The sequence below is a fragment of the Vespa mandarinia genome, chromosome 9 (assembly GCF_050613455.1).
Source record: "Vespa mandarinia isolate Hongniang chromosome 9, ASM5061345v1, whole genome shotgun sequence".
In the NCBI taxonomy this organism is placed as follows: Eukaryota; Metazoa; Arthropoda; class Insecta; order Hymenoptera; family Vespidae; genus Vespa; species Vespa mandarinia.
Window position 1 is genome coordinate 2,920,001 of NC_140818.1, and position 14,293 is coordinate 2,934,293.

Genomic DNA, 14,293 nt, shown 5'->3' on the forward strand with positions numbered 1-14,293 from the left:
TTTCCTTGTTCCTTGATACGTTATGTCGTGGCATAGAATTCTTCAAAATGTTTATTTGCGATCTACGTTACAAACAAGACGTTATGTATATATGTAAGTACACATTAAACCACAAAACGGAAAGTCGATGCTAAATCCACGAGAAAGAAACGTCAATTCAAATACGAGACGACACCTTTCTTCCTTTATTATTTTCTCTATCACGAATCATCGATCCTTTTAAACCATAAATTCACCCACATACACACACACACACACATTCATATTATACATATTCACATACAAACATACATATACATACATATATATATCATATCTATATAAACATACACACACATGCATACATATATATATACACATGAACAAATAGATATATTCATATTCTAAATAAAATATATTCATACATTCATATATATATATATATATATATATATATATTCATACATTCATATATATATATATATTCATACATTCATATATATATATATATATATATATATTCATACATTCATATATATATATATATATATATATTCATACATTCATATATATATATATATATATATATACATGTAAAATATGATATAATACATATAAATATATGGGTATATGTAGATCTGTGGTTAAAGATGAAAGAAATGATATTAAGAACGAAGGAAGTATCTACGTGATGTAATTTGCGGTTTCACGTACTGATATTAAATGACTTTCTTAGTTATATATTCATATATAGCACATTCTTTTCAAATATCCGTTTCTTATTTAACCAATAAAGATGATCCTATATAACTAGTACTGAAACATATATATTCATTCTGTATAAAAATATATTTCTTCTTGTATAACTTAAGATACATCCGGTAATTTTACCATTTTCTTTAACATACAGAAAAAAGAAAAATAATAACAATAATAATGCCAGCTATAATGCAATAATAAAAAATTATTTTGTTTAATAATTAACGAACATTTTCAACAATTTCTGCCTTCAAAAAAAGAATTTTTAAGTCGATCAAAACGATATACGTAAGATAATTTATATATATATATTTTTTTTTTCAATTCAAATTATTATATATATTATTAAAAATCAACCGATAATCACATCCATTCAATCGATTAAATTAATCTCAACTTTTTTTATTCTTCTCAATCGCACAGCAAATATTGATCTATCTCATTGCTTTAACGCAATAACATAAATCATTGATTTCAATCAATTTCATGATCTCATGATGATGATATCTCTGTTCTTTTTCTTTGTAAGAAATTATAAAAAAAAAAAATGGGGGAAAAATGAAAAAATAAAATAATGATACTGAATAAACAAAAAAAAAAAAAAGAAAAAAAAGAAAAAAAATGGAAAAAGAAAAAAGAACGAACGTATTCGAAGTATCACTTTTGTCGATTTATGCAATATTTTCAAGGCCGAGTATATACCTCGTATACTTACTAATAACGACAATAATTCACGATACTCATGATTCTTGCGGTTTAATTCGGTATATATATATATATATATATATATATATATATATATATATATACATAAATAAATATATATGTTCGTAGATATACACGTACTATATATATGTATATAAGAATCATCGATGAATTGTAAGTATATATATATTGAAAATATTTTTCACATAATGTTAACTATTGACATCATTGTATTGAAGGATGAGATTAGTTACAGACAATTATCGTCTAGGAATATCTATAAATAAATTTTCTTCTTATATAGGTACATAAATTATTATGAGAAGACGGAACAACGAAAACAAAAGAAAGAGAGAGGAAAAGAGAGAGAGAGAGAGAGACAGAGAGAGAGAGAGAGAGAGAGAGAGAGAGAGAGAGAGAGAGAGAGAGAGAGAGAGAGAGAGAGAAAGAAAGAGAGAGAGAGAGAGAGGAAGAGAAAGAGAGAGAAAGAAAGAGAGAGAGAGAGAGAGGAAGAGAAAGAGAGAGGAAGAAAGAGAGGGAGAGAAAGAGACAGAGTTTTATCGTCTAATAAGAATATATAAATTCTCTTTCTAGAAAACCATCGTCTCTCGACCTTGTAACACATTAAACTGAGTGATTACGTATTCATGTACGAAATGCAAAAGAGAACGAGAGAGAGAGAGAGACAGGGCTGGGAGGGAAGAAAAAATAATACGACGAAATCTAAATTAGCTATTACGTAACGTAATTAATTCAAATGAAAAAGAAAAAGATAGGAATAAAATTATAATAATTATACTATCTATAAAATGATAGTTTGTAAAAACAAACAAATATAGAGAATTTGATATAATCTATATAAAGATTGTAATTAATAAATATATTAATTAACTTTATATATATTGGTGTTTAATAAATAAAAAATTGTACTTTTTATTTAAAAAAAAAAAAAAAAAAAAAAAAAATATTTTCAATTTATCGTGATTGTGCAAAAATTTGTATACAAGTTAAAAAAAGAAAAAAAAGTTTATTTTAATAAACAATGATAATGAAATAATTTTATTATTAAATTTAATAATTAATAAATGCAAATAATAACATATATGCAATAAATTTTTTTAATTTTAAAATTTTTTTATATAGTTTTTTTTATACTTTTTTATAATAAATTTAAATATAAATTTCTTGTATAACAAAATTAAATAAAAAATTTATTATTATTATTATTATTATTATTATTATTATTATTATTATTATTATTATTATTATTATTATTATTATTATTATTATTATAAATAAGTACTATTACTAATAACGATTGTTATTGTATTATTATAGTAAACAAACTAATACGAAAAATAAAACTTCGTCTTATTCATTTTTTTTGATTTTTCATATTAATTCTATTGTAAAACAAAAAAAAAAGAAAAGAAAAAGAATAAGAAGGATGGATGCAAATATGTTCGCAGAAGTCGATTATGGTTTTGCACAACTCTCGAGTATAATCGATCTTTCGTAGAGACTAAAGATCGATAGTTGTTCGTCGATTATGCGACGAGTGTTTGCAAACGAGCGATGAGCCGTAACGAGTACCAGCAAGGCGCCGTCTAAAAGTCATCTCGAATGACTACGTGCATCTATTCTTACGTTCTATTATGAAACGAACATATGTACGTACATATATATATATATATATATATATATATATATATATATATATATATATATCTATGTATAATGCAACACAATGTGTTTGTGTATATATATATATATATATAATATGTACTTATAAATGTACTTATAATATATACAACGTTGAGAGTATAGTTGGCCTCCTTTTTTGCGAAATATAAGTATGAAAACGAAATCACTTTCTTGATACTATCAATAGTATTTTTTTATATTTTATATAGACTCTTTTCGTTTCATTCTTATTATTCCTCGTGTTCGTTCTTGTTTTTTTTTTCTTCTTTTTTTTTTCCCCCTTAATTTTTGATCATTTCTTACTTCTCCAATAAAAAATCTCTACATTTTATCATTTACATCTATAAATAATTTAATTCATTCGAATAATTTACTACTTTGATATTTTTTAAAATATTTTAATATTCAAACAATTTAATAATTCTTTCATTTAAAATGATTATAAAAATAAAATAAAGAATTTAATACGTTAAATCGAACAATAGGGAAAAAGAAAAATTACATTCGATAGAAATACATATGTATAATACATAAATTCCTATTTGATTTAATTTTGCGTTTCTAATAGATCGAGAGAAAGAAAAAAAAGTAAGAAGGAAAACAAAAACGAAGAAAAAAGAAAGAAAAAAAAAGAAAAGGGATACAATATTAATAATATTTCGTTTAATAAAGTGGATACAAATTTTCTTGGAATAAAGAACAGACGTTGTTGGTTTCACTGGAGGATTTAACGACGATCGATTAAGAAAGTTTGTTCGAGATAGAAAGAGAAAGAGAAAGAGAGAGAGAGATAGAGAAAGGAAAGGTGAAACAGCTGTACTCACACGGCGAGACAACAAACGTCAACTTCACCTAACGTACTAACGTACATTCGTTCGTTCATTCTTCCGCCATTCCTGTTTCTAACATTTAATAGTCGAGTAATTAATTCGATTGTGTGTGTATCTCCCTCTCTCTCTCTCTCTCTCTCTCTCTCTCTCTCTCTCTCTCTCTCTCTGTCTCTCTCTTTCTCTCTCCATCTATCTTTATTTTTATCTCTATTTTTATCTTTCTTTCTTTCAAGTACGATGTAAGTAGTAGCTGCAAAATGATTGCTAGCTTGCATCAGCATACTTTGTAAACTTTGCACCGAAGATGAAAAAAAAAATACGAATGTTTTTACGTATTCATTTATCAAAAAAAAAAAAAAAAAAAAAAAAAAAAGAAAAGAAACAACTTCACGTTATGTACAGAATGGACGAATGGAGGGAAAAACCAAAAGTTCCTAGTTAATTTGAAAAATCAATTAATCTTCATCGAGACTTATTAGATCTGGTAACTTTACAAGCTATGTTCCTAGTTTTGTAAAATCGACGAAGAAAGAAAAAAAGAAATGAAAATAGCCTAAAAGAGTTTCGCAGCAGTGTGATTGATCTTTTTAAAATTATCTAGGAACTTTTGAGAAAAGAAAATTATCAGATCATATATTATATATATATATATATATATATATATATATATTTCATTTTCTTATAATAGTTTCCTTTTCGATAAGATCGTTTCCATGTAATGAAAAAGAACGAAGCATGATAAAGATTCGTAATCATCATTCGTGCGATTCGATTCAGACGGTAACGATCGATCGACCGATCATTGATCGTTCGATCGATCGATCGATCGATTCGTTCTAAATGAAAAAGAAGAGACTCTTGTGATTATCGAAACTTTCGCGAAACTCGTGAAATCGTATTGAATTCGGAAGAGAAATTGAGATAAATACGTGGGAAAGGTGAGAAGCAAAATTTTAAAGAAAGATCATTATTATACCTTTTAACAGGAAAAAGAAGAATTATGTAGAGTGTATGAGAATTATTTTTTAGTCTTTTTTTAGTTTTTTTTTTTTTTTTAGTTAACATGACAAACGTGAACGAAATCAGAAGTAAAATAAAAAAAAGAGACGAGAACGAGGAACTTCGAAAGAAAAAAGAAAAAACCCAATGGAAGAAGAAAAAGAAACATAAATAAAAGTGAGGAAAGATAATTATGAATTTAACGAAAATAAAAATGAAGGAAATCGTGAGATACAGGACAAATCTAAACAAAAAAAAAAAAAAAAAAATAACTGTGAAATTATATAATCTTAATAAAAATTTGTACGAAGGATGAGTAAAAGAAGTTTGAGAAAGAACTAAGATGTACTTCGAACTCCAAAAAAAAAAAAAACAAAACGAAGAAGAAGAAAAGATAATAAAAATGACCAAGACATCACAAATTTCATGATTTTAATTTGAGAAAAAAATAAATAAATAAAAGCAAATAAAAAAAATAAAGGACTAAGGAAAAAAACGAAAAAGAACAAAGAGAGGTAAAAAGAGTAGAAGCATAAAAAGGACAAGAAGATAAATCCTCCGAAGGAACTAAAAATAGATAAAAATAAATCAAAAAAAAAAAAACAACAACAACAACAAAAACATCAACAACAACAACAACAGGAACAAAAAAGGAAAAAGTGAAAGGGATCATTGAGAAATAAGAATAAAAGATGCCGCGAACGTTAGAATGGAAGAGATATCAGAGGTCAGTCCACCCAAAGAGACACAGATAGAGAGAGCGAGAGAGAGAGAGAGAGAGAGAGAGAGAGAGAAAGAGAGAGAAAGAGAGAGAGAGAGAGAGAAATAGAAAAGAAAAGATAGGAAGATGTTTACTGGAACTGGACTCTTCGGAAGAGTCCTCTCGACTACTACGACTATACTACTACTATACTACGACTATTACGACTACTATGCTCGTGCTCGCTAAGTCTCCGGTTCGATGCTCCAAGCGATTCGTGGAAGCGAATCGCAAAACGTTGCTCCTTTATCCTACAGGCATTTCCACCTTCCCAAGATATTCTCTCTCCTTCTCTCTCTTTCTTTCTCTCTTTCTCTCTCTATCTATCTATCTATCTTACTTCACCATGGAAACACGGCGTTCGTGATGGAAATAATTAAGAGCGACCTCTCGACTTCTTAGAACGAAGAATACGTTTCAAATTCTCTTTAAGAACGATCGTAAAAATCATCTTCCTTTAAATTTTCTTTATCTCTTTTTTTTTCCATCAGCACATATATTGTATCGACTTTTATATATTTACGTATGCTTGTGTATATATATGTATATATATATATATATATATATATATATACATAATATATATATAATATGTATATATATAATAATTATTTTTCATTATATATATTATTTAATTATGAATTTATTGTATCATTAATTGTAATAATAATACATATATATATATATATTTATATTTATGTAAATATATACATAATGTATACGTAAATAATGTACATACACTATAGGTATAAATAATAATTGATCGTTTAACTTCCGGAGATTTGTTAAATTCTCACACATCAACAATAAAAATACGACGTATTATGCATAATATATGGATAGATAATGAAATATAAACACCATGAATACATAAATGATAATTAGTAGTTAGACATCCGGAGATTTGTTAAATTCACTTCAACAAATAAAATACAATAAATAAAATATAAAAACAATAATAATAATTATTATTATAATAATAATAATAATAATATATATATATATATATAAATGTGTGTGTGTGTGTATATATCCATAATGTGTGCATAGACGATAATTAGTCGTTTGACTTCCGGAGATTCGCTAAATTCACTTGATATAACAAACATACTATGACATGCTAGCATTAAAGTCTCCTTATGCCACTTAGGTCGAACGTAATGTCGAAGCATTTATGAGTTACCGGATACTGTGTAATTACTTACGTTATGGCAATATCTATGTATGTGTGCATATATATATATATATATATATATATATATATATATATATATGTATATATGTAAGTACCATAGTTTGAATAAATTTACATGGTGTTTTTCACCTGAATAAGGTTGAATAAATTACGTTAAAAATTTTTATGATCGATTTGATAGAAAAAACCAGAGTTTAATATTGAAATAAAATTATTTTATTATTATTATTATTATTATTATTATTATTATTATTATTATCATTATTATTATCATTATTATTATCATAGAAAAATTTGTATTCTCATCTAATGCTCAATATTTTTTTAATAAATCAAAAAGAAAGAAAAATAAAAGAAATAGAAACTTCTTCGAGAAAAATAATAAAGAATATTCATTGGAATACATGGTGTCATTCAATCGAATAATATCCTACAATCGATTAAAAAATTTATTACAAAAATTGATTTAGAAAAATTGAATGATCAATAAACTCGAAGGAGGAAAGACTCTTTTTTTAATCATGAAAAAGTAAAAAGAAAAAAACATAATTTTTATAATAATCATTAAAAGATTTATATTCTTTTTTTTTAACGATACATTTTTCCAATAAGTTTCCAAGAAAAATTAGAAATTTCTTCGATCGAATTTGGATTTGAAATCGCAATCTCTTCGCGCGCTTTCACTTGTTCGTTACAGAAATAAGACAATCACGTTCGATTGGCACTTAAAACACTATACATTTAATAACGATCTATGATCAATGATCTATGATTCGTAGATCTAATTTATCAGACAGATTTTATTTTTGATATCAGAACCAGTAAAAATTAGATCCAGTCGAAGACCCGGGTTGACGGTGGACCGTTAACCGTAGCCGAAGGTGGCTTCGACGCATACAAAGGATTAATGTCCGTGTAAGGCTCGCGAAGAAACAGGTGGCCGCGTTTCACCGCGACGTGGAATGCGCAAAACGAGTGGCACGCGAGTTTATCCTCTCCTTGCTTAACCGGACATAGTAATCCAAAAGTACCCTTCACCCTCCCCCCTCCTTCTTCTCACACATCCCTTCCCTTTTTCATTTATTATTCAATTTTCATGATAACATTGGATAAACAAAAATAGTACAATTAGATATACATATGTGTGTATGTGTGTGTATATATAATATATATTTCTAAATGTCCGTATATTTTTAAGTAGGTTCTTTTAATTATCCGATTAAATTAAGACATCTAATGTCACGAAGTGTAATATCTATAAAAATAATCTCTATGAAGTGGAAGAAAAAATAAAAAAGAAATTTCTATGAATTAAAATATCTAGAAAAATAATCTCTGCGAATCGAAATTTCTATGAGAACAAAAAGAAAAAAAAGAAAAAAAAAATAGTAACGATTTTTACCGAAAGTCAGAAATTCTTACGCGCATTCATTTTTTTTCTTTTACTTTTCTTTTTTTTTTTTTTTTTTTTTATTTTTTTTTAATTATTTCATTTAATAACTGAAACAAATTTTTGTTTTCATTACTTTTTTCTTTGTTTTTACGATAAAAAATTTATTGTTAATTTATATTCATAGATATGACCTCTTTGCTAAATATAAATTTTGTCTTTACTATCAGTATAGAATATAATTATACTATAAATTGATTAACGATAATATTATTTTATTGGAAAATCGAAAAGAAAAGATTGAATTTTATAAGATCAACGTATTTTTCTTTCTTTACGAAACTTTATATCAAATAAATGTCGCATTAAAAGATACGCAATATAATTAACGAGAAAACTCACCCTGTGCCTGCCTTCTAATCCATCCGAAATCGTATCCAGAGCAAGATCATATCGCACTAATTGTAAGAACCAATACTTACAAATTCGTTACGCACTGATAAAACAGAACTACGAGTTCGAAAAAAGAAAAAAAAAAAGAAAGAAGAAAAAAAAGAAAAGAAAAGGAAAGAAAAAGATAAGAAAGACCGAATTCAACTACAAATCAATGACGCAGAGCACTGTTGAATTTTCGATGGAAAAAAAAAAAAGGTAGAAAAAAAAAAAGAAAAAAGAGAGAACAAAAATTCATCTCAACACTCGCGTTAATTAATTTCGATGCTCCCTTTTGTTAGTCCAATACACAAGTTCAAATTTATGCTCTACTTTTTATTTTATTATTTGTTCATTTATTTATTTATTTATTTATTTTATCTTTCTTTTTTTTTTTCTTTTTTTTTTTTTTCTTTTTTTGATACAATCGATCACAAAAGATCAGCACGAAAATGGCTACGACAAATGGATATTGTCTGGTTATAAGGGATAATATATTTAAAAGAAAAAAGAAAAAAAAGAAAAAGGAATGAAAGAAAGAAAGACAGAGATAGGGATATAGATATAGAGATGACGAATAAGAGAAGACACAAGGTGAACCGAACGGGCCGAGCGTCGGCGAACGAGTGAGAGGCTAGCGGCACCGTCGAGGGAACACGTTGTGACGTCAGAGAGGTTCTCCTCTCTTTTTGCCATTCCACGAGGCGAGCGCCACGAGAAAGGTGCCCGTACCACCTCGTATCCCCCTACTCTACTGTCCTTCTTCATGAGAAGCCTCGAAAGCCCGAAGGGTACTACTACTACTACCACTACTACTACTACTACTACTACTACTACTACTACTACTATTACTACTATTACTACTACTACCACTATTATTACCACTACTACTACCACCCATCGACTTCAATGACGTTGAATTGAATCCATATTGGTTAACATATACTTGTTATAAATGTCAAAATTAAATTTTCGTAAATTTATATATCATATATATATATATTTGTATTTGTCTAATAATATTTGTAACTTCTTTTTTATATATAGAAGATATTGTATAGAATATATATAGAAAATTTTGAAAATATATATATATATATATATATATATAAATTTATTTATCTATTTATTTATTTGATATATGTTCATAATTTTTGGTTGTATCAAAGAATTCGTTGTTGAATTTTTTTTTAAATCGAACTTTCATATTTTCGCGCAACCAGGCTCTTTTTATGTATTGTTTTATATTTATTTTAAAATTTTATGTATTGTTTTATAATTATAGTTTTATATTTATTTTTGTTTATGACATGTTTTAAGATTGAATTTGTGTACTTTACAATGTAATTTATTATCATTATTTATTTTCGAATTAGATATCTTTTTTTTTTTTTATATCCACGTACTCTTTACCAAGTGTTTTTTTTTCTTTTTCTTTTTTTTTTGTTTACAATGTCTTAATAATAATAACATATAGTAATAATAATAATTGAAATAAAATTTGAAAATGAAAATATTCAATAGAAAATAATAATTGTAATACATCTAGACACGAATATATTTATAATAATTTCAATGAAATATAAAGAATAAAAGTTTTTTAACTATGTATACGTAACGTATTATATTAATTGATTGTATCTATTTACGTGTCTATTTCATTAATCGATAAATTTATTAAATTACATATTTCTTTACCAAATAATCTATTATATTACATCCCTATCATCTAACCATCTAAGATCAGTTCTAATTTATTTTTAATATCATTAATACTTATTCAATGGATAATATCATATACCATTGCGATCTTGTTTTTTGTCACTTGATCATTATTTTGCATCTCCGATCTCAAAACAACAAATTTCCCTTCTCTCTCCCACTCTCTTTCTCTCTCTCTCTCTCTTTCTCTCTCTGTCTCTCTGTCTCTCTCTATTTCATTCTTTTTATCGCTAATTTATTCCACAAAGTGATTTATCTTATTGTAGTCTTATTTTTAGGATACTAAAGCGCGTGCCAACGAAGGGATAGAAACGTTTTATGGTACTGGAATGTTTTTAGTGGGCGGTCAAATCTATTTTGGAGAATTCTCTCCCCTCTATAGATATATATATATATATACCTTTATCAAACGCAAAGAAGGAGAATAAATAAAAAATAAACAAAAAGAGAAAAAGAAAAATAAATAAATAAAACTAAAAAAAAAAAAAATCATAGGATCTTGGAGACGAGTTCCACAAGAATTTATACTTAACTTTACCAGAAACTCGAAGTGTCTTTTGGTGAAAAACCTTTTAGAGATATTTGATCTCTGTCTATCCTCCCTCTCTCTCTCTCTCTCTCTCTCTCATTCTTTCTTCCTTTTTCTCTCTTTTCTTAGCGCAAAACTGATTTCATTCGGGATTAGGCACCCCTAAACGTCCGTAGCCGCTAGGATTTGTGCCGGTGTTGCTGACCTTTTTACGAGCCACTCTATTCTCGGCTATTTTCAACGTTTCTCTCTTCTAATATCACCTTCACCTCCTTCTCAACGAGATCTTTTTATTTTACTCTTCTTCTATCTCCGCAAAATATGAAGAGGAGAAAGGAAAAAAGAAAAGGGAGAAAGAAAAGAAGAAAAAATTTTAATAGATACAAAAAATGCCATTATTCTTTAGGAATCAAAATTTATCAATAAATATTTTAATTAGTACTTAAAATAAACCGTAAATATTTATCATAAGACATCAGTACTTAATATAAGTGATCAGTAATATACTTATATTAAGTACCGATTAATATGAAAACTTAATATATCAATGAAAATATTTATAAATATAATAATTTGTCAATATTTCATATGTATAGTCAATATTTCTAATAAATCTAAATGCAATCAAAATGCAACCCTGTAAACGTAATTATTTATACTAATCACTTGTATTACGGACTGATATTTTATTACAAGTACTGATCAAAATATTCATATATACTAACTATTTGTTTCACAAAATATTCAGAAATAATTAAAAAAAAAAAAAAAAAAAAAAAAATACTGACTAGATAAATATGGAAGTGACAAAAAAAAATAATAACATTTTCCTTGATTATATATACTATATTTCTAACTCTTACGAGTATAATTATTATTTTAATTTTATTTTTTCTTACTTCATATTTTAGTTATTCAGTTTAAAAATATTTTTTTATCAAAATAAGCATTGCATAAATCTATCACTCTCAATCAAATTAGGATCTTACTTATTCAATAGTGATGCATTTGGTATAAATCATATTAAAAAGAAAAAAAAGAAAAAGAAATATATATATATATATATATATATATATATATATATATATATATGTATATGACATAAGAAGAACGAAGAGAATGGACGACGACAACAGCTGAAGATATCATTATCAGTCATTTTTGAAAATCTTCTGCAATCTTCGGGTATTCTCGACTATCTTCGACTATCTTTGGGTTTCTTCGGCAATCTTCGGTTTTTTTCCATCGTCTTCGTCGTCTTAATCAATTAAAATTTTACGTAATATATTTCCTGGAACGTCCAATGTATAGATCTTTCAATCATTTCACTCTCTTGATTAAGAATCTTGATCAAAATCTTCGATCTCGATAAACATCAGTTTTAAGCAAAACATTAATTTCCAAAGATCAAGGTCATTTCAAGTTCATATAATACATATCTGAAAGTATTTTTTTTATCAACTACATGATGCAATAAAAGAAATGTAATTATGTCTTAAAGAAACACCGATGTTCTTCATAACTCCGAAAAAAATAACTTTTGTTCTTGATAACTCCGAAAAAAGATATACTTGCCAGACATTGATCCTTTGATATCATACACATTACGAAAAAAAAATATTTTTTGCATTACAATAAGCCAAAGAGATATTTAGGTGGTCTTACTTAAAAGGACCACCCTGTATATACACATAGGTACGTGTTATATCGCATATGTACCAATATATATTATGAAGCATAATTTATATCCAAGCCATAATCGTTATTTGGTTAAAGGCATTCGTTACATGAGTTCGTATGCGTTGGACGTTCGCAAGAAGTGAACACTTTCACGCGCGGATACCGAGGCTTAGTAAATATCATGGCCATATATTCTATTCGCTCTTCTCCCGTTCGATCCTATCCTACTACGAAACAGATAGAAAAATTTTTTTACGTTAGCAACATTCATACCATCCTCGTAGGTCGCAATATTGGCAACTTATACGAGCACCAACAACTTTGGTACTCGTCTTCTCAATAACTATAGATATGTAATATTTGTGACGGAAAAAGAGAAAGAGAAAAAGAATGAGATAGATTAAATGTATATGGAATATATATATATATATATATATATATATATATATACGTATATACATATGTATATATATATATGTGTATGTATATGTATATATAAATTTGTGGAGCTCCATGATACTTGTTTGAGATCGACCTCGCCTCTCCTGCATTCCTGTCGATCGATTGCCCTTTATTAGAACGGATCCATCCGTTTATATACGACATAAGCCATCATGTAGTTTCAACCTTGACGAATCGAATAATTTATCAAAGTTTATATTTGACATGTTTCGACGTACAAAGTCATGTATTTTTATATAATCAGACGTTAATGATATTATTTGATTTACATATAAATGTAATACTTTGCGAATTGATTAATAAGACATTTTTTTTTTAAATGAAAATTGTAGAAAAAAAGTTTATGCTTTAGGATATATAGAACGATACCGTCGTAAAATTAATATGGTATTTAAATATCTCAGGATTACGGATTAATTTAATTTTATTCCGACAATTAAAAAGATCAAAAGAATTTTATATCTTTGATATCAATATTTATCAAAGTATTAGAAAGATTTATGATTTAGAATATCGTTGAGATATCGTTATTTATCTAACTGCATGAATATATGTCATACAAGATTGAAGGTGAAAACCGGAAATACGAAAAATTCAAGCATATTATCTTTATAAGTTAAAATAAGAAAATAAATAACAAAGATCGAAAAATATTGAATAGTTTCAAATATTACAGAAAAAATTTCAGTTTGTAATAAAAAAGCTCATATAATTATAATGAGCCATTCATCGTTAGATCGGGCTAATTGATATCATACATTTCTTGATTGATAATTTGATAATAAACAAAAAAATTAAAATCAAAAAAAAAAAAAAGAAAAGAAAAAGAAAGAAAAGAAAAAATACTAAAAATTCAAGACAAAATTGATAATTTGATAATACATGTATCGAAAATTAATAAATAATAATTAATAAATATGTCAAACGTTCAAATACCGTAATAATGACTTTTATACGGAATATTTTTTACACAAGATGTAATCGAAAGTTTCCAAATTAATCCTCAAACATCAATTCTTTATTTTTGAAATATTTTATTAGCCTTGTAAATTAATGATTAAACTTATAATTGTTTACGATCTAAAAGATGAAAAAAAAAAACAAAAAAAAAAATAAAAAGAAAAAAAGATCAGTCCAAAGAATCTGA

General features: G+C 26.5%; 1 protein-coding gene across 1 annotated transcript in view; it reads right to left on the minus strand.

Moving 5' to 3' along the window:
* The window catches only part of RhoGEF64C (Rho guanine nucleotide exchange factor at 64C), a 72,073-nt gene extending 62,950 nt beyond the window's left edge, over nucleotides 1-9,123 (minus strand). Inside the window, exon 1 of the mRNA XM_035870066.2 lies at nucleotides 8,724-9,123. The gene's annotated coding sequence lies outside the window, so the exon portion shown is untranslated. The remainder of the gene's footprint in view (nucleotides 1-8,723) is intronic.
* Nucleotides 9,124-14,293: the final 5,170 nt, after the last annotated feature.